The 24,779-nt window shown below is 33.1% G+C and overlaps 1 pseudogene; it reads right to left on the reverse strand.

Annotated features, from left to right (window-relative positions):
- Nucleotides 1-14,749: 14,749 nt before the first annotated feature.
- On the reverse strand, nt 14,750-17,740 carry LOC124841044 (cation/H(+) antiporter 15 pseudogene; annotated as a pseudogene).
- Between the last annotated feature and the right edge of the window lie 7,039 nt (nt 17,741-24,779).

The following is a 24,779-nucleotide window of genomic DNA, read 5'->3' on the forward strand; positions in this document are numbered from 1 at the left end:
ATTTCTTTTAATATTAATTTTTTAATATTAATAATAAAAATAATTAATATTATTTTTTATTTTGGTTCTTCACGGGTTAGGTTTCTTATTTTATTACACGATGCACTATGCATATGTCTTTTCCTTCCCACAAATAACCTTCCACTCCATTAATATTCAAATATATATACAAATAAATGAAGGTTAAACATGTTTTTTATTTTAAAATTATTTTTAAAAAATGTAATTGATATTTAAATTAAATAATATATCTATTTTGACTTTAAATATTACAAGAGTAAAGTAAAACATTAATTCTCTAAAGTTACACATACAAAATATATTATAATTCGTTAAGAACTTTATTTATCACATGAAAAATATTTTACATCTAATTTTTTAGAAAAATTATTTTACCTACTTTTACATCTGAATGAAATAAGTTTATAATTAATTTAAAGACCAAACATAATTTTTGAAAATAGTTTATAGATTAAACATCTATTTATATGCCAATAAATAAATCCACACTATACAAGCAAACGTATTTCTATATGTTTTATAATAATAATAGATAAAATTTTAAAAATTATATTATTATTACAATACAAAATAATTATTAAAATATAAAATACATAAAACAATAGCTATAAGAAAAACATTTTTTAATTAATATAGTCATATAACAAAACAATTTCAATATTGTTTCATTCTTATATAAATTATAAACTAAAGATAAAGATAAAAATATATAAAAAGTATAAAAATATATGTGAAAAGCAGTTGAAAAATTAATTTTCATTAGTTATATATACTTGAGATTAAAACTATAAAATAATTGTCGAGGCTTGAAAGAATCCTTTCACTCTCATTTTATATATAAGAAAGTTTTGATACAAGTACATGATAAATAGCGTAATCCTAGACATAATATAATGATGATAAATAGGGTAAATATTCTAACACTTCTCCTAAGCTGAAACATACAAATTGTATGTACCAAGCTTGGAACAAATAAATTCAATTCGAAGACCCCTTAATGACTTGGTCAACATATTTGTGAGTTAATCGTTTGACCCAACAAACTCAGTACATATTTCTTTTGTCAACAATTTTTCACGAACAAAATGACAATCAATTTTTATATGTTTAGTCCTCTCGTGAAACACTGGATTTGATGCAATGTGGAGAGCAGTTTGATTATCGCAATACATCTTTATAGTATAGATGTCACAAGTTAAGCTTTTGAAGATTGTTTCGCCCATATAAGTTCACATGTTAGTGACGTCATCGCATTATACTCGACTTCAGCTGTTGCTCGAGCTATTACATTTTGTTTCTCACTTTTCCATGAAATAATGTTTCCTCCTAAAAAACACAATATTTTGTAGTAGACCGTTTATCAATAGGAGAACCTGCCCAATTTACATCATAATACCTAGAGACCTAAATGTTTCCTTTATCTTCATATGACAATCCTTGCCCGAGAGCCTTTTTGACATACCTTAGAATGCGAATAAGAGCATTTTCCAATGGTCAACACATGGAGCCTGCATGAACTGACTAGCCACTCCAACTACAAAGGATATATCTGGCCTTGTAATAGTGAGATAAATCAGTTTTCCAACTAGCCTCCTTTACCTCTCTAAATCTGAGAATAATTCATCTTCTTTTGTCCTTAATATCTAGTTTGGGTCCATGGGACTGTCTACCAGTCTACAATCAATCATGCCTGTTTTTTGTAATATATCAAGAGCATACTTCCTCTGGGATATTACAACTCCATCTTTTGATTGCACTACTTTAATGCCTAAGAAGTATTTGAGACTTTCAAGATCCTTGGTTTGAAAATGTCTACACAAGTACTCTTTCAGTTGAGATATTCCGACAGCATCATTTCTTGTAATGACAATATCATCAACATATACTATTAAGTAAACACATTTCCCAAGAGAAGAATGATAGTAAAAAATCAAATGATCTACTTCACTGTTTTAGCCTAAATTTTTGAACAATAGAACTAAAATTTCCAAACCAAGCACATGGTGATTGCTTGAGGCCATATAGAGATTAATGCAATTTGCATACCATACCAGACTCCCCCTAAGCAACAAACTCAAGAGGTTGCTCCATATAAACTTCTTCCTTAACATCATCATGTAGGAGGACATTTTTGATATTCAATTGATGAAGTGGCCAGTGACGAATGATGGCCATGGTAAAGAAGAGGTGAATAGCAGTCATCTTGGATACAGGAGAGAAAGTGTCACAATAATCAAGGCCTTAAACTTGAGTGTAACCCTTTGCAACAAGCTGGACTTTGAGCCGATCAATTTCACCATCAGGGCTAACTTTCACTGCACACACCCATCGGCAACCAACCGCCTTTTTGCCCGGAGGAAAGGGCACCAACTCCCAAGTATTATTGTGGTCAAGAGCATGCATTTCTGCAATCATAGTTTGTCGCTATTCAGGATGATCAAGTGTTTCTTTCACATCTTGGGTATAATAAATGAAGACACTAAGGATAAAAGAGAAAAATAGGAGGGTGACAATCAATGATAGCTAAGAAAATTATAAATGGGATGAGGTTTTCGAGTGGAACGAGTACTTTTTTTTAAGGCAATAAATCATTCTGAATCATTTGCACGAGGAGGCATGGGAGGAGTTGACGAGGGAGAAGAATCTAAAGTAGGAGATTCACCATTTTCTTGGGGAGATGGACAATCCATTGGGACTCTACGTGAGATTATCTCAGTATGTGGAGAAACAAGTGTAGGAGGATTGTGATCAAGACTTGGAATGATAGAGACAGTGAAGTTATTTGACTTAACCATTGGCATAGGAAGGACATGTTGGAGAATAGAAACATCCTAAATAGATGAAGAGAAGTAAGGAGTCTATTCAAAGAATGTGACATGGCAAACATGTAATACTTCTAAGTTTCAAGAGAGTAACATTGATATCCTTTTTGGAGTCGAGAATAGCCTAAGAAGACACATTTTAGAGCGCGAGCGGAGAGTTTGTCTAGTCCTAGAGACATGTCATGAACAAAACATATGTAGCCAAACACTTAGGGAGATGTGTGAAAGAAAGGATCATTAGGAAACAGAATGAAGAAAGAGACTTTATGATCAAGAGAGGAGGAGGACATCCTATTAATAAGATAACATGCAGTTAAGATGACATCCCCCTAGTGATGGACAAGAATATGGGCACCAAGCAAAAGGGTATGAGCAGACTGATATAAGATACCATTTTGTTGTGATGTATGAGGACAAGTAGATTGATGTGAAATACCATGAGAACTCAAGATGAGAGAAAATGAGGATGAGAAATACTTTTTGGCATTATCACTTATTAATATTTTGATTACTTCACCAAATTCATTCTTGATTTCATTCAAAAAGAATGTAAAGATGGCTAACAATTCAAAACGATTTTTCATAAGATAAACCCAAGCACATCTTGAATATTCATCAATGAAGGTAACAAAATATCTAAAGCCAAAGGAGGCAATACAACTAGGTCCCCATATATCAGAATGGATGATGGAAAAACTAGAATTACATATTGATTGAGACCTATTAGGAAAGGTATATCTAGCATGTTTTCCTAGTTGACATGACTCACATTCTAAAGTCTAGAGACCACTAAGTTCAGGAAACATCTTTTTTTAATTTGGACAAATGAGGATGGCCAAGTTGATCATGTAGCACTTTAGGATTAAGAGCAGCAACACAACACACCCTTGGACGAGATCCAAAATGGTATAATCCGCCAGCTTCATATCCTTCTCCAATCTGTCACCCCGAACCACACTCTTGTATAACAAAATATTTGTGATCAAAGGTTATCTAACAATTTAACATTTTAGTCAACTAACTTAGGGAAATTAAATCAAAAGGACAATTAGGGACAAAAATGAAAGAGTTTATATTGAGGGAGGGAGAAAAGGAAACATGACTGACTCCTTTTGAGGAAGTTTTAGATCCACTTTCAAGGGTTATGAATTGAGGTTTTTCTCGAAAGGAAATAGATGAAAATAAAGAGGAATTACCAGAAATGTGATCAGAAGCACCTGAGTCAATTACTCATGAATTTTGACCTTCCATGGATTGAGAAATGTAGGTTATTGATGTATTGGGAGATTGAGATGGTTGTGCCAAGTTGTTAGACTTTAACCATAGATACTTTTGATATTCACTAGTGTAGAAAAGGCCTTTGACGTCACTGTTTAGACATCCGGCCCTCAGATATCAAACGTAAAAAATGACCGGTGACATTTTTGTAATTAAAAAGAGTAAATAGACGTCTGATATTGGGGGGTCTGACGTCTATAGTCTATTCAGATGTCAGACATCTCCATTGGACGCCAAAAAGACATGTAAAAGTAAAAAAAATGAATTTTTTATTACTATTAGACGTCTAGGTTGGGGGGTCTGACGTCTATAGTCTATTTTAGACATCTGTTATGGGGGAAAAAACTTATAAATACTCAGCCCAAAATTTTAAAAAGTCACTTTTTGACACCATTTAGACGTCTGATCCCGCCACTCCGACTTTTAAAGTCATTTAGACGTCTGTTATGAGGGAATAAACTTCTAAATACTTAGCCTAGAAATTTAAAAAGTCACTTTTTGAATCCATTTAGACGTATGATCCCGTCACTCTAATTCTAAAGCCATTTAGACGTCTATTATGGGGGGAACATACTTCTAAGTACTCAGCCCAAAAATTTAAAAAGTTACTTTTTGACTCAATTTTTAGACATCTGATCTCATCATTCCGATTTCCAAAGCCATTTAGACGTCTGTTATGGGGGGAACCGACTCCTAAATGTCTGCATTAAAACACCGCGAACGCGAGGCAGCCGTTACACGCACTTACTATTCATTATCTTCCTCGCTTTTTCTCTCTACAGGCTATGATTTTCAGGTTCATTTTCTCACTTTTGCACCGTTTTAAATTAATTTTACTCCGATTACATTACTCTTTGATGAATTATCTTTCATTTGAACCGATTAAAATGCGTTTTTGTTGGGTTTTGGTGCAGTTTTGCTCATGTCCTTGGGCGGCATTCTTAGGCGGCGATTTCTTGCGTTTTGCACTCCTCCAATTCCCTCCACTATGTTTTTAAAACCATCCAATACAAAAAAAAACATACAATCCATTCTCTTCAACTAAAATATAAAGTTGTAAACTCGATTCCCCATGAGCCAGAAGCAACCCGAGAGGCCTCAAGTGGAGAAAGATCCAATCAAATACAACGATGTTTTAGACGTATGATCTGTTCAGGTCAAACATTTTTATAGACGTCCGATCTGTACAGATCAGACATCTATATAAATGTTTGACTAGGTCCGACGTCCCATCAACGTCACCCGAATAGACGTCAGGTCGGGATCAGACGTAAAAAGCCCAAAATAACAAACATCTAAAGCCTTTTCTAGGCGGGACCACACCTCTAAATGGAGTCAAAAAGTGATTTTTCAAATTTATGGGCTGAGTATTTAGAAGTTTGTTCCCCCATCAGAGACGTTTAAATGACTTTAGAAGTCGGAGTGGTGGGATCAGACCTCTAAATGGAGTCAAAAAGTGACTTTTTAAATTTTTGGGTTGAGTATTTAGAAGTTTGTTCCCCACATAACAGACATCTAAATGGCTTTATAAGTCGGAGTGGCGGGATCAGACATCTAAATGGAGTCAAAAAGTGACTTTTAAAATTTCTGGGCTGAGTATTTAGAAGTTTGTTCCCCCCATAACAGACGTCTAAATGACTTTAGAAATCAGAGTAGTGGGATCAGACGTCTAAATGAAGTCAAAAAGTGACTTTTTAAATTTTTGGGCTGAGTATTTAGAAGTCGGCTCCCCCCATAAGAGACGTTTAAAATAGACTATAGACGTTAGACCCCCCCAGCCCAGATGTCTAATAGTAATAAAAAATTCATTTCTTTTACTTTTACCTATCTTTTTGGCATCTAATGGAGTTGTCTAACCTCTAAATAGACTATAGACGTCAGACCCCCAATATTAAACGTTTATTTACTCTTTTTAATTACACAAATGCCACCAGTCATTTTTTACGTTTGATATTTGGGGGTCGGACGTCTAAACGGTGACGTCAAAGGCCTTTTCTACACTAGCGCGGTGGCGTTCTGGCAACCAGATGGTAGTGCGTGAGCAGCACGTGCCTGTTCGCGACGCACAAAGATGTTGCGCATGGTGACGCATAGAGGAGAGCGGAGCTCCGACACCGGTGAGGTTGGTTGTCGCATAGAGAGGTGAACCAGATCTGGTGGTCATCGGACAAAACTATGATGGTAGACGGCGACGGACGGCGTCGAAATGGCAGGGAACAGAGGTTGATGGTGGCAAACTTTAGTGGACAACTTCTCACATTAGCAAAATAGTGTCAGACGATGGTGGACATCGACAAACGACGATGGACAGTGGCAAACGATGTCAGACAGTTGCATACAACAACTGGGGTTTGGAGACTAGACAGAAACCAGAGCAGGATCAACCCGCTCTAATAGTAACTTCAGATTGAAACTGAAAAATAATTCTCAAGGACTTGAAAGATGCCCCTCACTCTCATTCTATATATAAGAAGGTTTTGATACAAAAGTACATGATAAATAGCGTAACCCTAGACACAATATAATAATGAAAAATAGGGTAAGCCTAAACACAATATAATGATAATAAATATGGTAAATATTCTAACACATAGAAAATATATATTTGAATAATTTTTTTATAGATATTTTTTTTAAATGAAAAGGAAAACATATTAATTTATAGAAAAAAAAAGTTATATGAATTTATATACAAATTAAAAGTATAAATTTAAACAAATTAGATAAAATATTATAAATTAATTTAGATATAAAGTACTTTTAATTTATACAAAATCTCACAAAGAAACATATAAGAAAACTAAGAAAGATAATCGAGAACTGTCACCTTAAACCTTTTGGCTTTCACCAACCTTTACTCTTTCTTCCTTGAAGAACCTATCTTAAATCACCTTTAACCTTTTAAGAATCTTCTATACCATAAAGGATATCTTAAACGTTGATATAACCAAAACCTTAGTCATCCTTTCTTAGCCAAGAAAACCATATGTACGCACCATCTTGGAAGCTTGACATCTTGTGAATTATGTTGCACCTTTGTAGATTGTAATGAACTTTCCTAACTACCTATAAGAGCCTAAGTGGGTTCTTATAAATTGTTTATCAAAGCTTAATTGTTCCAAACCTTTATAAAGATGTTGTATTTTATTTTTCAACTGTAAATTCATCGCAACCCTTCGAAATTCGTCACAGAAATTGTCGCTAACCATTGGTTTTCGTCACAAATTTATGGCCCCTAAATGTTGGCAACAATTTCATCCATTGCTAATCTAATATGCCTCTCTTTGCTTGTGGTTTGTGTACTCTTTATTTGAAAAAAATCTAAAAGGAATATTGAAAATTTGTTTTTGAGTTTTCTTATTTGCCTACAACATCCAGTAGTCAAAGTTTTAGTTGGTGGATTTAGTTGTATAAAAAACAGTGTGGTTTTGTTTACTTTAAAACATTTTCTAAAATCAAGTTAAATACTCACTTTCCATACACAATTGAATATCATTTTGAGACTCTTTACATTTCTTGTTTTGAATCATATGCTTTCTTATTACTTTTCTTCCATAAGGTCAAGAGTTATCTTGAAATTGTACGAGAGCTTTTTGGCAACTTATTCTTCAATGTAGGTATTTTGAGTACTATAGTCTATAAATCCTTCCACACAAACTATGAAGGAAAGAAGTCCCACATTGGTGGAAATTCTGTAGGGGCTTACTTTGGTCATTATGTAAGAAGCTCAAATGCTTCTTCTAAGCATCACATTCTCCTTATTTCTTTTGTATTGTATTAGAAAGAAAATTTCGAGAGAGAATATTAGTTTTCTTTAAATACTTTTAGTATTCTTTTTTCTCCTTGGGACAAGAGAGAAAGGTATGTAATTTCTTTCATTCGCATAAATTTTCATTTTTTCCTGTTGTCGGTATTTTTTCTCATTTTACTTTAGTTGTGCATGCTTGTGTGATTTGTGTGATACCCAACAACGGTATCAGGGCTATTGGTAAAATTCTAAGTATGCTTTGTGGTTGGTAGTGGGGAAGTGTATGTCTGGGAAAAGTTATGACTAGGAAAGACTTGATACATCAGTGACCTACCTCCTCTTTCTGGAAACTTACCTAATGTATGACTTCATGATCTATTGTTATTATTTCGGTAGATATTCAAAAAGAGAATTATGTAAGTTGGTTTTCTAAAACATGACAATGAAGTACGAGATAAAGAGGTTCAAGGGGAATAATTTCTTCTCATGGAAAATGAGAATGAAGGAAATTTTAAGGAAGTACAATTGTCCAGCGACAATTGGGAAAAACCCTTTCGAAATATCAAATCAAAGGTGGAAAAAATTAATGAAAATGTTATTGCAAATTTGCACTTAGCAATGACACTTAGCAATGCCTCTTAGCAATGCTAGATGTTGTTTTATCCAATGTCGTGAAGAAAACGACGACAAAGGAGATTTGGGATACCCTCATCAAATTATATAAGGTTAAGTCACTTTACACAAGAATGTTTTTAAAGAAAAAACTATATACTCTTTGAATAGCTGAGTCCACATTAGTGATGAACCACATCAACAATCTGAGTATGTTATTTGCCCAACTTAAAGTAGCAGATTTCAACATAGTTGAAAATGAACGTGTAGAGCTTCTACTACACAGGCTACCTGATTCATATGATCAACTTGTCATCAACATAACAAATAACAATATTGATGGGTAATGATTGAGGACCATCTGGAGGAAGCCACATTGGATCATTGACAAAAGTCATGGTTAGGAGATTAGAAGAAGAAGAAGAAGGACTTCAAAAAACTCTACTCTTGTGGAGGATAATTTATTAGTTTATCTTACCTTTTCTTGTCTTGTAAATATGTAAATAAGTCTTTTCTTTAGGCCTTGTATTTGGGCCAATATTTCATTTCATTTAGGCTTGTTTTTAGCCATTTTCTTTGATTAGTCTTATAAATAATCGACTATTTCACCCAATAATTGATTATGATAGTGTTTTTTAGCCATTTCTTTGGATCACTCGCTGAAATAATCGATTATTTCACCCAATAATCGATTATTCCAGTCAATTTTTTATAGTATGTTAGGTTAGGCTTTTTAAACTTACTTCTTGAGTGGAATGCGAACCAAAATGAGTTTTGGGCTTGCTTGGGTCTTAAGGAACCCTTAGGAACCTTGCTTAGAGGTGAATGAATCCTATATAATGCATTTACTATAGAAGAAGGTTTAAGCAGTTATAGGGTCAATGTATTTTTTTGATTCAATGTACTTTCTTTCAAATGGGTTCACACCCTTATCCTATAAATAGGAGTGTCACAAGCCTTGTACATTCAACTTGGAATTAATGAAGAGAACCTTTGCCAAAATTAACAGTCTCCTTTTTTCTAAGTTCATTAGGTTAGTCACCTTCTTAACTTCTCATAACCCTTTTACCTTGATGGTTGTCCAAACTTCTTCAAGAAACACTTCAAACCCATTCTTCAAACATCATTATCTTTCATCAATTCATGCTTATATGTTCAGAACTTCTTCTACATGAAGTTTCCTTCAAGTTTCTTGAAGAAGGTTTCCATCAGGTACCTATACTTTAAAGATATATCCAAAGTTATTCATGAAGAATAATCCACGAGGAAAAATAAAGTAGACAGGGTGGAAAATTCAAAGCAAGCAGAGGCTTTGACGATGACTAGAGGTAGATCAATAAAATGTGGATCTAGTGGGAGTCAAACCCATGATAGATCAAAATCTCAAAGTAGGAAGCATCTCAAATGTTACCATTGTGACAAGAAAGGACGTGTCATGAAAGATTGTTGGCAGATCGAGAATTGAGAAAAGAACTGTAAAGCATCGACCTCACAAGGTTGTGTTGGAAGTACCTCAAACGATAAAGATATTTTAGTGAATGAAACAGTAGTTAACTCTAATGGTGAAAGACAATTACACGATAGGTGGATAATAGATTTAGGTGCAACTTGGCACATGACTTCAAACCGAGATTGGTTTTATACCTATGAACATCTCTCAAGTAGATCTATATTCATTAGAAATGGTCATGCCTAAGATTTTTGGATTTGGTATTATCAAAATTAAAATTTATGATGGTACTGTTCGCACAGTTTAAGGGGTGTGAAATGTGGAGGACTTAAAGAAGAATCTTTTGTCTGTTGGATAATTAGATGACATCGAGTGTAAGTTCCATGTTGAAGGTGGAATCTTAAAAGTGGTAAGAGGGAATCTGGTAGTAATGAAAGCATAGAAGATCAAGGCAAACTTGTATGTGCTTATGGGAGATACATTGAAATAAGTTAATGCAATAATTGCATTGACAAGTCAAGAAGAAGTGATGCTGATGTGGCATCGTAGATTGGGGCATATGTTAGAGTGAGGTCTACAAACCTTGTGGAACGTAATCTCCTACCTAGGCTCAAGGAGGTTTATTTACCTTTTTGCGAATATTGTGTGATAAGTAAGCAACATAGATTGAAGTTTCCTAGAAGCACTACCAAAAGCAAACACATATTAGACTTGGTTCATTCTAATGTAAAGGAATCATCGATATTATCCTTAGGAGGGGAAAAGTATTTTCTGTCGATTGATGATTACTCTAGGAGATTATGGGTTACTTCATCAAGAGGAAGTTAGATGTGTTACCAATTGATGCGTGCATATTTATGCCCACATTTATGCTTTAAAATTCAAATTTTTGATGGAATAATTGTGCTTAAATGGTTGATTTTAAGTGAATTTGTGATGATTGGAATTGTTGGGTTTGGGAAATAAAGAGACGTAAAAAGTGAGTTTTAGCGCATAAATTATTCTTGGATGTTCTAATGTTTATTTGTGCAGCCGAAATATAAGTTTTATTGGTCCAAATGGCAATTCAAGGCCCAAAATCAGATTTTATTTGGAAAATTCAGAACGGGCTAAAGTGCAGATAGAAGAAATTTCAGGGCATTTATGCAATTTTGGAAAGTCAGAAAATCTAAAAGATAAAATCTAGTTGTTGAATTTAATTTGGGAATATCAACAGAAAATATCTTCCAAATAATTTTATCATTATCTAAATCTTTTAGTTATTTGGAAGATATAGGATATAAGATAATTAAGTTAATATCTATCAAATATTCTTTAAAAATGATTTAATCTAATGAATATTTGAAAGATATAATATATCAACAGAAAATATCTTATCAACAAACTATTCAGAGTCCAAGCCCAATCAAGCCTATATAAAGAGACCCAAGGGAGGCAGAAAGGGGGACTTCACTTCACATATTCCTCTCACTTTTCTTTCATCTTGTATTCAACTCCATTCATGGAGAGCTAAGCATCTAGGGCTATTCTGCTGTAATTCCATGACGGATTCTGAGGTTACGTTCAGTTAATGCAATTGTTTACTTTGATTATTGATTTAAGTTGTTCTCTCTATGTCTTTCATCTCTCTATCTTGTTAAAAGCAAAGATTTTTGCATCATAATATGTTTGAATCTACATGCATATTGATTATATGAGTTTTAGGGTTTCTTGGTTTAAATTGAGAATCTACTTTGATTTAATTTAGGAACTTTCATATGATTAAATGGTTTTTACTATCAATTGTGAATGTACTTTGATTGATTAGTAATAATTTCAATTATAATCAATTGAGAATTTACTTTGATTGATTAGCTTTTCATTTGGTTAGGAGATTTAAGAATAGACATGATTAAACACAATAGAATTTGATTGAGAATGTACTTTGGTTGAAATTATTGTGAATAATCTAGAAAGGTTTTGCATTTGATTGAGAATTTACTTTGGTTAAATGCATGATCGCCCTCGAATTAATTAAGAATGTACTTTAATTAATTTGAAACTTAAACAATAATCAATTGAACAATTATCCGTGAATAACCGATGATGAATCTATCTTGGAAAAGCAGTAGAATTAGCCTATTTCATCGTAACTGTTTTTAAGTTTCTTATTTTCTTTAAACATTCTCCAAACATTACTTTTATTCATAAGCATTGCATAACATTCGTAAGAGTAAGATATTCAAAAGCAATTCTGTGTTCGTTGGGAGACGACTCATGGTTACTTTAGCCCTATCTACCTTCTTGAATACTACTTGGCAATACTGAAGTTGCCTTGAAAAGTAGTATTAATTTGATAGCTTCACCAATATTCAAGGAATCCAAAGCACAAGTAAAACTTGAAATTGGGAAATGAATTTAAGTGCTTAGGCCATGTTAATAATGTGAAAGGGTATCACCAGTAGGGTCCTACTATCCACAAGGTTATTGTCGGTAGGGATGCAATGATGCTCCAACCAAAAAGCTCTAAAGAATAAGAAATATTGGTTTGCATGTTGAATAGGTCTTTATACTATTTAAAGTGGATGTTCAAGTGTTCGTACAAGAGAATTGATTCATTTGTTAGCCTTGGTTACTAAAGAAAAAGTTTGGACCATTGTACTTATTGTAATAGGTTTGGTGAGAATGATGTTATCATCTTCCTATTTTATGTGAATGACATATTGATGGTAGGCCCCAACAAGTTCGAATCAAAAATTGAGGGCATAATTGGCTAAGGAGTTTGATAAGAAGGACTTAGGATCGAAAAGCAAGATTTTAGGGATGCAGATTCATCGAGATAAAAAAGATAAGAAGATTTGGCTTTTTTAAAATAATTACTTATTAAAGATCTTACGACGCTTTGACATGCAAGATTGCAAGCCAATTTCTACCAAGTTTCTTATCAATTATATGTTATTCTCAAGTATGAGCCGTAACAGTGAAGCAAAGAGGATGAAAATGTCTCAAGTACCGTGTGCATCAACGGTGAGTAACCTTATTATGATGTGTACAAGATCATACATTGCACAAACAATGAAAATGGTTAGTAGGGTCATGACAAATGAAGGTTGAGAGCATTGGAATAAGAAACATGGATGACAAAGTATGGTATGAAGATTTGATTAATTTCTTCAAAATCTTAAAGTGAGATTATGAACCTAATAGTCATTCCTTAAACATCTCATTCTCTTTCTCTTTCTCTTTCTCTTGTATAATATCTGAAAGAAAATTTGAAGAAAGAATATTAGTTTCCTTTAAAGATTTTTAATATTTATATTTCTCTTTTTAAGACAAAAGAGAAGGATATTTAATTTCTTCTATTAGTATAAATTTTCACAATTTTCTTTCTTTTATGTCTATTTTTTTTTCTCATATTTACTTTGTGTGCTTGTGTACCCAACACAAATTAAAAAAAAAAACACACACACACACAAATACCTGACAATAAACCAAATAATTTGCGTTTGGTTGCCACAATTTTGTTTAAGACTTCTTTTCATATTATTAGTTTGTTGTGATTAACGTTATTATTCCTTAGTTGATCTTATCATTTGTCGTGATTCAATATCCTTATTCGTTAGTGAATCATCATCACCACCCCTAGCAGAGCAGAGAGATAAAAAAAGATAAACAAGTTCTTTTGCAATTAAATTATGTATATTCATAACACACATATATAGAACAAAGAGAAGAGAGACTCTAAAATTTAAAATTTACACACACAATAAGCTACACTTTCATTCAATTTCACTGACAAATAAAAAAACGCTAAACTTTCTAATATGGAAATTATTTATACAACACAAAATTAGTGTTTCGTTATCATCACCTTTGAAAACTTGTCGCATTAACGACTTGCACTACTACGAACTTATGATTATATTAAATATTTCACTACGAGCTTATAATTATATCAAATACTTGAGAGAGTTCTTATTTATAGAAAGATTTTCTTCCCTTAAAAATATATGTAATTTTAAAAAAATATAGAAATTATTACTACTAAAATTGATGATATAAGCATAACAAGCATTTAAATATATTTTTAATCTATATAAAAAAAATATTTAAATATTTTTTTAATTATATTAAATGTTTCACAACGAGCTTATATAATTATATCAAATACTTGAGAGAGTTCTTATTTATAGTAAGACTTTCTTCCTTTAAAAATAGATGCAATTTTAAAAAATTATATAGAAATTATTACTATTAAAATTGATAATATAAGCATAACAAATATTTAAATATATTTTTAATCTATATAAAGAAAATGTCTTTACAAAATTATTTTTTTAACTGTCTTATATTTTTTTTCCTTACTTTATTTAAGTATAACCGGGTGTAATTTCGGGTTTTGTTTAAATATTTGTATCCTTATTATTTTGCTTTAGTCTTTAAAATATAATTACTTCCAAAGGGATATTTTAGTCTTCATAAAATTATTTTTAATCCTACCATTATTTGGAAAGGATTAAAAAATGTATTAAAAAAATTTAAACAAAAATAACAATCACGAAACTAAAATAAATAAATAATAGAAATATTACCTTAAAAATTAATTTCAGAAGGATTAAATGAAAAAAAATTGGTATATTATTATATTTAAACCATTGAAAAAATGATGCCCAGCACGTTGCCTATGTGAGAAAGACAGAAAAGACAACATGCAGTTCCAAAACTGGATTGCTCTCATGAGTACAAAGGATGTTTCTCTAACCCACACCACTGTCTGATCAGTTTCTTTTGCTTTTTTCCTCGTGAGAGATCTTAAGATTGTGTTATGTTACTGTTTCTTCACAAAATATCATCACAGACCTTACTAGTGTGATATTTTCTGCTACAATGAAGTTTAGACTTTCTCTCCATGGTGTATTGCTGCACAACAAGCAGTGATGAGTTTGTGCCAAAACTGGATGAAGCTACAATGTCCCCCATGACCCCAAGTTCAGGGCTGTCACACCATTCCAACAACCTTTTAAAAACTGTGTAGTTATTGCCACTCCCTTGTCCCAAAATGTACAAGTCACACCCTTTTTGGTCTATCTCATGGAGGATCGATGGAATCTCCTCACCAGTTTCTAACCTCAGTTCTCTCTCTGAGTATGTGATGGAGTCACAGTTGTGCAACCCTTTGTGCCTGAAGTGAAATATGTGTTCATCATCTAGCTCTTTCTGCATAACACTGTCCATCTCTGTAGATAACACTCCACTGGAATCATTCTGGAATGCTTTTCCTTCTGCAACCTCAGTACCTGACACCAGAAGCCTAACTACATGCAACTTTGTGGCTGAATGTGATGCCATTCTCCATGCGATCGACAAGGCTTCCCGATCATCAGGCCCTCCGATGAAGATCACAATGATTCTCATTGTTGCAGTGGACAATGACCTCAGTCCACGGTTGACAAGGATTCCCACAGAACAAGGTGGTGCCTGCAACACGTTCTGGTTTATGTCACAGAATGCAGTTTTGGTTGTTTCTAACTCTCCCGAGCTTAGTTGTTTGTGGAATGGAAGGAGAATAAGGTTTGCACGTTTCTCTTCTGTGACATTGTATATGTCCTGATGGATTGTCTCATAGGTTGCAACAATGCCTGATGTGTCAAATCTCACAGCTTTGTATTCCTCCACAAACTCGTTGAATGCATTGCATATGGTCTCAAACTCTTCTTGTGATCCATACTGCTCTGAGGATCCCCCTTGAACATTTGTGTTGTCGATTTGTGCCACAAGAAGGCCAGTGCCGCGTCTTGTGAGTTCCACAAGGTGAAGGACTGAGACATGTAAAGGGGAAGTTCTGGTGGCATTTGTGGCTTCAAGAACATAGATCATGCCAATGGCTTGGTGATAGTTGTGGACACATGCTGCAACTCGAAGTTCTGCTTCGCACCATAGTTTCTGCACAGTCCTTTGCTGGGTCTGCTGGAACCGAAGTTTCGGCTTGTAGATGGCATTAATAAAGGGAGATACCACCGTAGTCATGAATAGTACTGCAAGGATCATGATTGTGAAAGCATATGGGTCCAAAATCTGAAAACACAAGAAATAGAACAGAAAAAGACATCAGAGTTTGTTAACTGTGATCTTCAGAGATAATGGATTAAGTTGCTGCATGCAAATTTCCAACCTGTTTGGTTTGTGAAAACATTTTAGTATATGAAAACAGGAAACAAAGTGAAAACATGTTGATGAACCTAGGAACCAAAAGATGTTTTCTTAATGTAAACAAGGTTTTAGTAACCAGGCAAGAATTTGAAAGAGGAGCATGATATGATATGGTAAGAGTTTGGTTGGAAAATAGTACACTTTTGTCCCAGGCAATGCTTATAAGAATCACTGCCATGATGCCCTTGGTGTTGAGGAGCAATCCAAGGCCAACTCCATCTCTTGAAGACATACCATAGTAGACAGTGACCAGCAGAGAGCTCAAAATTTTTGGTATGGCTAACAAGAACACCATGAAGAGAGGAAACAAAACTGTGTGGTTTTCAGACCAAAGTGACTCCAGGTTTAGTCTAAAGCCAAAGCTAGCAAAGTAGACAGGAACAATAATTGCAGTAACAAAATCATCCAACATTTCTAACAACAAATCAGCAAACTTCCCGCTGGGCAAAATTAGTCCATACACAAAGGCCCCAACAACATGGTGTGATCCAAGCAAGTCTGTGATGTATGCACAAACAAAAAGTCCCATCATCACATCCAGCAACTTTGAGGAGTTCCATGACTCAGACCTCATTCTGTGTTCAACCACTCGAGCCAGGATTGGACGCACCACGCAGAAGCAGAACACAATGAACAGCAATGTGCACATTAGTGAGAGGAGTGGTTTTCCACCCTGGTGGGAAAAGGGAATGAAGAGTGAGAACAAAACCCAGCCAAATGTATCAATTAGAATGGCTGCTGTTAAGGCATCTTTTCCAAGCCTTGTGTAGAGGATCTTGAGATCTGATAGGAGCCTTGCAAGGACTGGAAAACTGGTGACAGAAAGAATTGCACACCAAAACATATACCCTTTAGCAGTGAGCGCAACGCTTGATCCGCCTGCTAAGTCATGCTGTAGAGCAAGAAAACCAGCTCCAACCAATGCTGGAATGAGAATGCTTGCAACAGCAATGACTACAGCCTGCTTGCTTGATCTCAAGATGGTGTCGCAGTTCATTTCCAACCCAGTAAGGAACACATAGTACATGATTCCAACATTCGCAAAGGTTTCAACACTCATGATTCCTTCCGGACGGTAAATCATGTGAAAAACTCCAGGGATTCTTCCCAAAAATGATGAACTCAAAAGCACACCACCCTGCATATACAATATCAAGTTTATGTAATTGTAAGTGACTCATATTTGATACCAAAGTTTAATTTTCTGAAACATGTCATCTAAAAGCTATATTTGGTATACACACATATGAACAATGAACACTTACAAGCATCTGGGCAACCGTAAGAGGTAGGTGGAATCGCTTGAGGATGTGGTGAAAAAAACTAGATGCAAGGATATTGTAGGCAATTTGAATAGACAGAAGAGGAACACGTTCTGAAATGACATTATCACTCCTCCAGATTCTGTTGTTAAGATCAAATGTTGTATTGTAGCATGCAAATTCTGGGATAGAGTTCAGAGTAGCATTCCCTTCCCTTGTCATCTCAATCTTCTTCTACGAGGCCTTAATTAATTTTCTTTGAACTTTTTGTTTTTAATTTTCTTTGAAATATTTGTTTTTGCATCCTTATTTAAACAAAACCATGTAGCAGGAAAACATGCAAGTTATTGCCACGACATTTTAAGCTGGCACAGTTCAAATAGCCTTTTTGTTGTCTCTGTGCTAGAACAGATTACCACATTGCTGATGTTTTTTCTTTGTCAATGGAAATGTATGTTGCTTTATGACTCCACCCTGAATGCACACTATAATTAAACGTTTGGTTGCTAATTAAAGTTCAACTGAAAATAACTAATTAAAGTGTTTGTGCATCCAACAAATGAACTAGCAGAATGTATTAATAAACCATTCCAATTTCATTGGAAGAAACCAAAAGGAGAAAAATAAAAATATTTTCATTTTATTGGTATTTTTAATAGAATTTAATACCCACAAAAATAGAATTGGTATCAATATCCTAATTATTAACAAAACACGAATTACTAGTTAACAAAAAAGAATGACAGGATTGTTTTTGTCTATATAGATGTCATTTACAAGATTGGTTAGTTAAACACATAATATTGGAAAATCAAATCACCTATCACTTTAGAATTTCTAACTTTTTGTCTACTGCAGTTAAAAATAGCTTATTACTAAAAATATCATTACTATTTAAGAGATCATTTTTAAAATAATTCACGTGTTTCAATTGAAGAAACAAAAATGAAAATTATAACCTTATTATTATCATTATTATTATGATGCTTAATTAATGTTATGTTTTTAATAAATAAAAAATCAGTTTTTATTATTGTTTTTGTTTAATGATATTTTAATTGTGTAATTTCAGTTCATGTAACATTTGCTCAATATTTTGGTCATTTGTAGATGTCAGGCCCATTAAAATCCACTCAAAATCCAATTCTTAGTGAATTACACGTGTCAAGGAAGGGGATCTGAAAATCAGATAGTGGAAGGCAGGTGTGAGCAGCTGAGTGGACGTTCGGCTTTGACGGTAGGAGTAAAACTCAAAGTTTTCAAAATTTCACGCCACTTTCTGCATGCACCCTTCTTCCCCAGATTTCTGAAACTTCCATTCTCTCCTCCTTCTCTCTAAAAAGCTCTTACTTCTCTCTAAGGATTCTCATCGTTTCTTCTTCCGATCATCACTCAGGCACCATTTCCACTCTTTCGGTGTCAAGGGCTTTCGATTGAACCGATCGGTTTGTGAAGCTGAGCTGGTAAGTTATTCTCTTCACTCATTCGTGCAGTTTCTTGGACGTGCAAACCAAGTTCTGGTTTCATGTGTTGATCACTCTTCTAAATTGAGTGGTTCTGATAGTGTTTTGGTTTTTACTTGGTTTACTTTTGGAAATTGTTGAGCGTTGAGGGTAGAAGGACTCATAGAAGTGAACCAATAACCATATCTGGAAGCGTTCGGTCACGTTAAGAGGTAAGGGAAGCTTATATAATTTGATTTTATGTTCGTTTTGAATGGATGCATGTTCGTTGAATTGCTAAATGAATATGATTGTTGCTATGTTTTTTACTGTATGAAGTATGAATATTTACTATGATATGGATGAATGAAATTATGAAGATAGATGTTGAGAAATGAATTGATATAAAGAATTCTAAGTATGTAATTCCATATGAAAATTGATGTTCGTCACTGAAGGTCTTTGACCTTTCAGTTTTCTTGTGGACTCGGTTGGAACTAGATTCTTTCATTTGGATGGAATTCCAGTTGAGGACCGAGCGTCTTCGTTTAGTAATATTTGTATATAAGCGTTTAACCAAGGATATTCGTTCCTTGGTATTCTGTTATAAACTTAAGTATATCTATATGGATTTGTATATTTCATTCATTCTTGAACACTAGTTAAATGGTATCTTATTACATTTATCAAGCCTTTCTTCTATAAGTTTAGTAGGGCTCGGTCTTACATCAAGCGCTCGTACTAAGTAGTGCTCGGTCTTACACCAAGTGCTCGTCCTAAGTGGTGCTCGGTCTTAAACCAAGCACTCGACCTTGATTCTGTAATTTAATTTTTAAATAAGAGCATTCGGCCAAAACCAGTAGCGTTCGGTCTCTACAGTGCTCGGTCTTCGACTAGCACTCGTTCTCCTTGATGTTAAACTCATAAATAAGCTAAGTATTTATAGTGTTCGATTTCTTCATATAATTTCGTCACTTATTATTATTCGATGTCCTACAGTATCAGTTTTTATGGTGTTCGGCCTAGAGTCTTAGTACTCGGCCTAGGCTTATTGGCGTTCGGTCTAAACTCTCCTGAGTCAGTTCATTAAATTGTCTCACCTTGTAAATAACGTTCGATTCTATTAGTCTTTGAGAAATGTTATTGTAATCGGTCTCTTTCTCAACCTGATAGTAACTCTCTCGGTTTTTATCTGTTTTGGAACTGGAGACCTCTCGGTCTCACTCCAAGTGTTCGATCTCGTTCGGGGTTGAAGATTAACGGTCAGTATTTGGTATCCTATGGGATCTGTATTCAAATTGATTCGATTTTAGATTTTGAAAATGAAAGATGATGGAATATGATGTAGATGAAATGAGTATGGTTATGAACGAGTATTCCGGGGAGGAATATCTCATGAATGTATATTGGAATTGGTAAAGTATGAATGTGGGCATGCTAAGCTGGCGGTTCATCCTGATATATCGTGATTACTCGTTCTCACATAGAAAAGGGTAAGTCATGTGTGGGAATGGCAGGAGGTCCTAGTCTTGATAGTTAATTTGGACAAATAGGACTAACCTCAGGTGACAGCTGTTGAGGGTATCCCAATTACTACACCACCCAGGTGCACGAACGTCATAGCTACACAGAATTCATACAATCGGACAATCAGAGTCTAGTATTTGGCTTTGCATGAAGGAGTTAATGATTTATCTTGTTTAGTTGATTGTGTGAAATATATGCTGATACATGAATTAAATTACATAAGCTTACCCTATTTTCCTGTCTTGTTCGTTTTGTACGTTCGGTTATTGTCCTGTCATAATGATCATCCGTGTGGATGTGAGCAGAAGGAGAAGAGCTGCTGGAAGAAGTGCTAGAAGAAGAAAGTTTGGTCGAGGTAGAAGTTAAGACCGAACAGTAGAACCGTTCGGTCAGTAGTTAGTTTATTTGTACGATGACCGTTCGATCATCTTTTACCCTGTTTCTTTTGTATGACCGTTCGGTATAGGTCTTTTGTAAATCGTTCGGTCTAGATTGCTTATTTGTACAGTTTTAACTTTCTCGTTATTCTGTAAGGTTGTTCGGCCATAAGCGTATGTCCTATCTTTTGTAAGACTAATCTGTAGTATTATTAACATGTGATTATTCTATTATATAGTTTTATACTGTATTTTTGGGATCTTACAGTAGATATTTCTTTTTTTTTAGTTGTATTGGATTCTAAATTTATAGGACTTTAAAATAAATATATAGTTTGCTAATTTTGAACTTTTATGTGATTTTCTATTGTTTTTAGAAGTTGAGATTGATTTGTCGAAATTTTGTAAGGTTAAATATGTTTGTTGAATTTGAAATTTATTTTTATACTAAATTTTTATATATTTTGGTACATAAACTTAAAAATAAATTAATATATTTATTAACTCAATTATCTTAATTTTTTAATATTTTTACATGTGGTGTAAATATTTCAACATGTTAACTTGCAAGGCCATGTAATTTTTTTAAGGTTAGGAGACCATTTATTTTTAGAGTTTGGAGACCAAACATCAAGGTTTTAGCCAAAAATTTTATTTTCATTTCGAAGTTTAGAAACTATAAATATATTTAATCCAATTTCATATATTAAAAAAATAATTCATTTGTCAAACTTTCAAAATTTTAATTTTTTTCTTTTTCTCTATTTACTCTCTATTTTCGTTTTGGTCTTTTCATATTCTTTTATATTTGATTGTCTTTTATGTTTTTGAATAATAGAGAACTAAACTTGTGAGGATCAATTCACGTGTTTAAGATTAAATAACAGAAATTGAGTTTTTTTAGTGATTTTTTTTATACAAGCTTGTTTTTTTACTTCTCTAATTTCGGTTTTGCGTTTCTAAAATTATAATTCAAACGATGAATCAATTGATTCTCCATTTAATATTTGTATATGAATTAGATTGAATGATATTGAGAGTTAATTTGTATAAAGTCATATAGTCGATTTATTTATTCAAACTTGGATTGAATATTTAAATAACCAAAGATTTTCATGTTCAAACTTTGATTTGTTTTCTTCTTCTTAATTTTGCTTTTGATCCCTGAATTTGTTTAGAAAGTTTCGTTTTATTTTCTAATTCTATAAATCTCCATATTAGTTTATACAAGAATAATACTAAATATTGAATTATTATATACAATTCAGTAGGTTTAAGAATAATACTAAATATTGAATTATTATACACAATTCAATAGGTTTAAGAACGCACCAAGTTTGGGTTTTATATGTAAAATATAGATGATATTATTTTTTTAGTAAAATTGATTTAGTTGAGTATTTTATTTTCTATCGATACATAATTATATAATTATATGTAAGGATGAAAAAAGAGGTTGGCCGAGTTAGCTTACTTAGTTGGCTGAGTTGACCAAACTGATCTGTGCAACTGTTGAGTTAAACGAAACAAATTGTGTTGAATTATTAAATTAAAACTATCGTACTGGTTTGCCAAGTTGAATCTTTTTGCTAATGATATGTAATTTCACATAAGTTATTTTTAATTGTAGCTTAACCAAATATAAACCTCCTTAAACCTAATCAAAATGACATCAAATTCCTATTATATATAAATAGCTTTAAAGAGACTCATGATGATGAAATTATCACAGAAGCTAAATCATGTACACATAACATACACCGAATTAAGTCGCATAATGTCAAGTTCATCCCATTTTTGTAACACGGGTGTAGTTGTTTAAATTAATTATTTGAAAGTGTGAAATTAACTAACCTTTTACTCGTATAAAAATTTGAGGATTTTTATCTTAAGCTTGTTATAATTCCATTTACTCAAATAAATTTTATAAATCTAAAAGTTATTTAGCATAAAATTATCCCTAAATATTTCACATCAATCGCAAATGGTTTCTTAATTCATTTTTATTAATTACTACTTAATCCCTCAATGCTTTTAATAATTAAGTTTAAACTTTAACTAAATTTTAATATATTTATAATTAAGTCTTTGGTAAACTAATTTCATGTGAACTAATTTTTTTTTGTTTGAATTTACTTAATTAATTAATCTGTACATATATATTAACTAAATTTTTTAGATAGATAGAATCAAATTATTTTGAATAATGATGTAAATGTCATATGAACTGAATATGTCTGTGAAAATATTTTAATAAAGATTTAAAATTTAGTTTTCAAATATTTTATTAAGTTTCAAAACTTATTTTTTTTCACCATTAAGACTATATTTTCAGTTTAGATTCATTATTTTAAATACTTTTAATTTAGTCATATCTTTTTTTTTTAATTTATAGTTAAATTACTGACAACAACACTATGATAAGAATAAGAGACATAAACCACGAATGACAACCAAAGTTTACTTGCTTATATAAATGAAATTTGGCATGAAAATATTTATAAATTATAATGAGTTTACCGTTAGGTCTGACTCATTAACCATCAATGAATGACAATATTAATTGTCAATAAATGACAATTATTTTCATTAACCCCCGACAATTATTACTATTAATTACCTTAACGGCTGACTTAACCGATCGGTTCACTGACTTGAGAGGTATCATCGGTTGAGCTGACTCTTCTGCACTTTTACCGTTCGGTCGGTTATGAGCCCATAGTAACAAAATTATTTTTTTGACGAAATTTGGAATCTAAAAATACATTTTAAATTACATGATTCACAATTAAGTTGTTCAATATCAAATTATGCAATTCGAAAAGTTAGCATGAACCATAAATGACACAATATCGGTCAAAATTGACATGATGATAAAAGGGGCATATAACATACGCAATTTTTTTTACTCTTGTATTTTAAAATTTAAAAATTATTTTTTTCACTCTTAAATTTACAATCTAAAAATGTATTTTATAGTAAATATTTTATGTTGAAATTCTGCAATTCGAAAAACTGTATAATTCAAAATTATTATTTTTCTTCTCGATTGATTAATCTAGAATCACTACAAAAATAATGAGTTTTAGAAGGGGTTTTTTCCTACAGTTTTGTAAATCCCGGGAAATTCCCGATGGTTTACAATAGAAACCGCCCATATATCGTTCAAAAATATTTATCTGACTCGTTCTCTTCCCCTAAAATACTTCACTGACACAATCCTTTCAAAAATATCTATCACGCCATCATTTCTGCTCCTAATTTTCCCCAAACCTTTATACTCTCTCTCAATTCATTTCTGCCTTCATAAATTTTCCTCCAAAAGTTCCTCATAATCATTTTCCTCCAAGCCCCACACCATCTTCTTATTGGTCTTCCCCTACGTTGTGTTCTTCGTCGAGGCGTCTAGGCGTTGTGGCTGCGTAGGTCGTGTTCGCTCTCGAAATTCCTCGCATCTACGTAAGTCACTTCATTTACATTTCGTTTATTCATTTGTTTTTCTTTCCTTTCATTTTCACTCTACGTGTTTGAACTTATGATTACTCTTGGAATTGAAACGGCAGAAAAACACGTTTTAGGTTTCTGATTAGTCTTGCATTTTCTAAGGATATTAATGTATGAGAAGGGTGTGAAGTATGAGGAGGTGAGGCGAGGCAAGGCAAGGCAAGGGGTGGGAATGATGAATCTCTTGAGCTCTGTTCCAACACAAACAACGAGAAAGCCTTTTGGAACCATGTCTGCATTGTTGGAAGCAAAGGAAGATGTTCCTTACGGATCTTGTTACACTTCAGAAATTTTTGTGTAAATTTAGTATTATGCGTATCGCTACACTATCTATGTTATTCGTATTCTTAATTAATTTCCATTATGCAGGCTGTGACATTGCATGAGCGATGCAAAGTTTTCAAGGGTATTGATTCATCAGTTAGTAATGGCAATTTAGTCCCTGCAGTGAGGGGGAGTATGTTTCCAGCCACTATAGGCTCCATCAGTCAGTGATGGCAATTTAGTCCCTGCAGGCCCCATCAGTCAGTAATGACAATTTAGTCCT

Source organism: Vigna umbellata, chromosome 6 (genome assembly GCF_029865625.1).
Source record: "Vigna umbellata cultivar VRB3 chromosome 6, Vumbellata_1.0, whole genome shotgun sequence".
In the NCBI taxonomy this organism is placed as follows: domain Eukaryota; kingdom Viridiplantae; phylum Streptophyta; class Magnoliopsida; order Fabales; family Fabaceae; genus Vigna; species Vigna umbellata.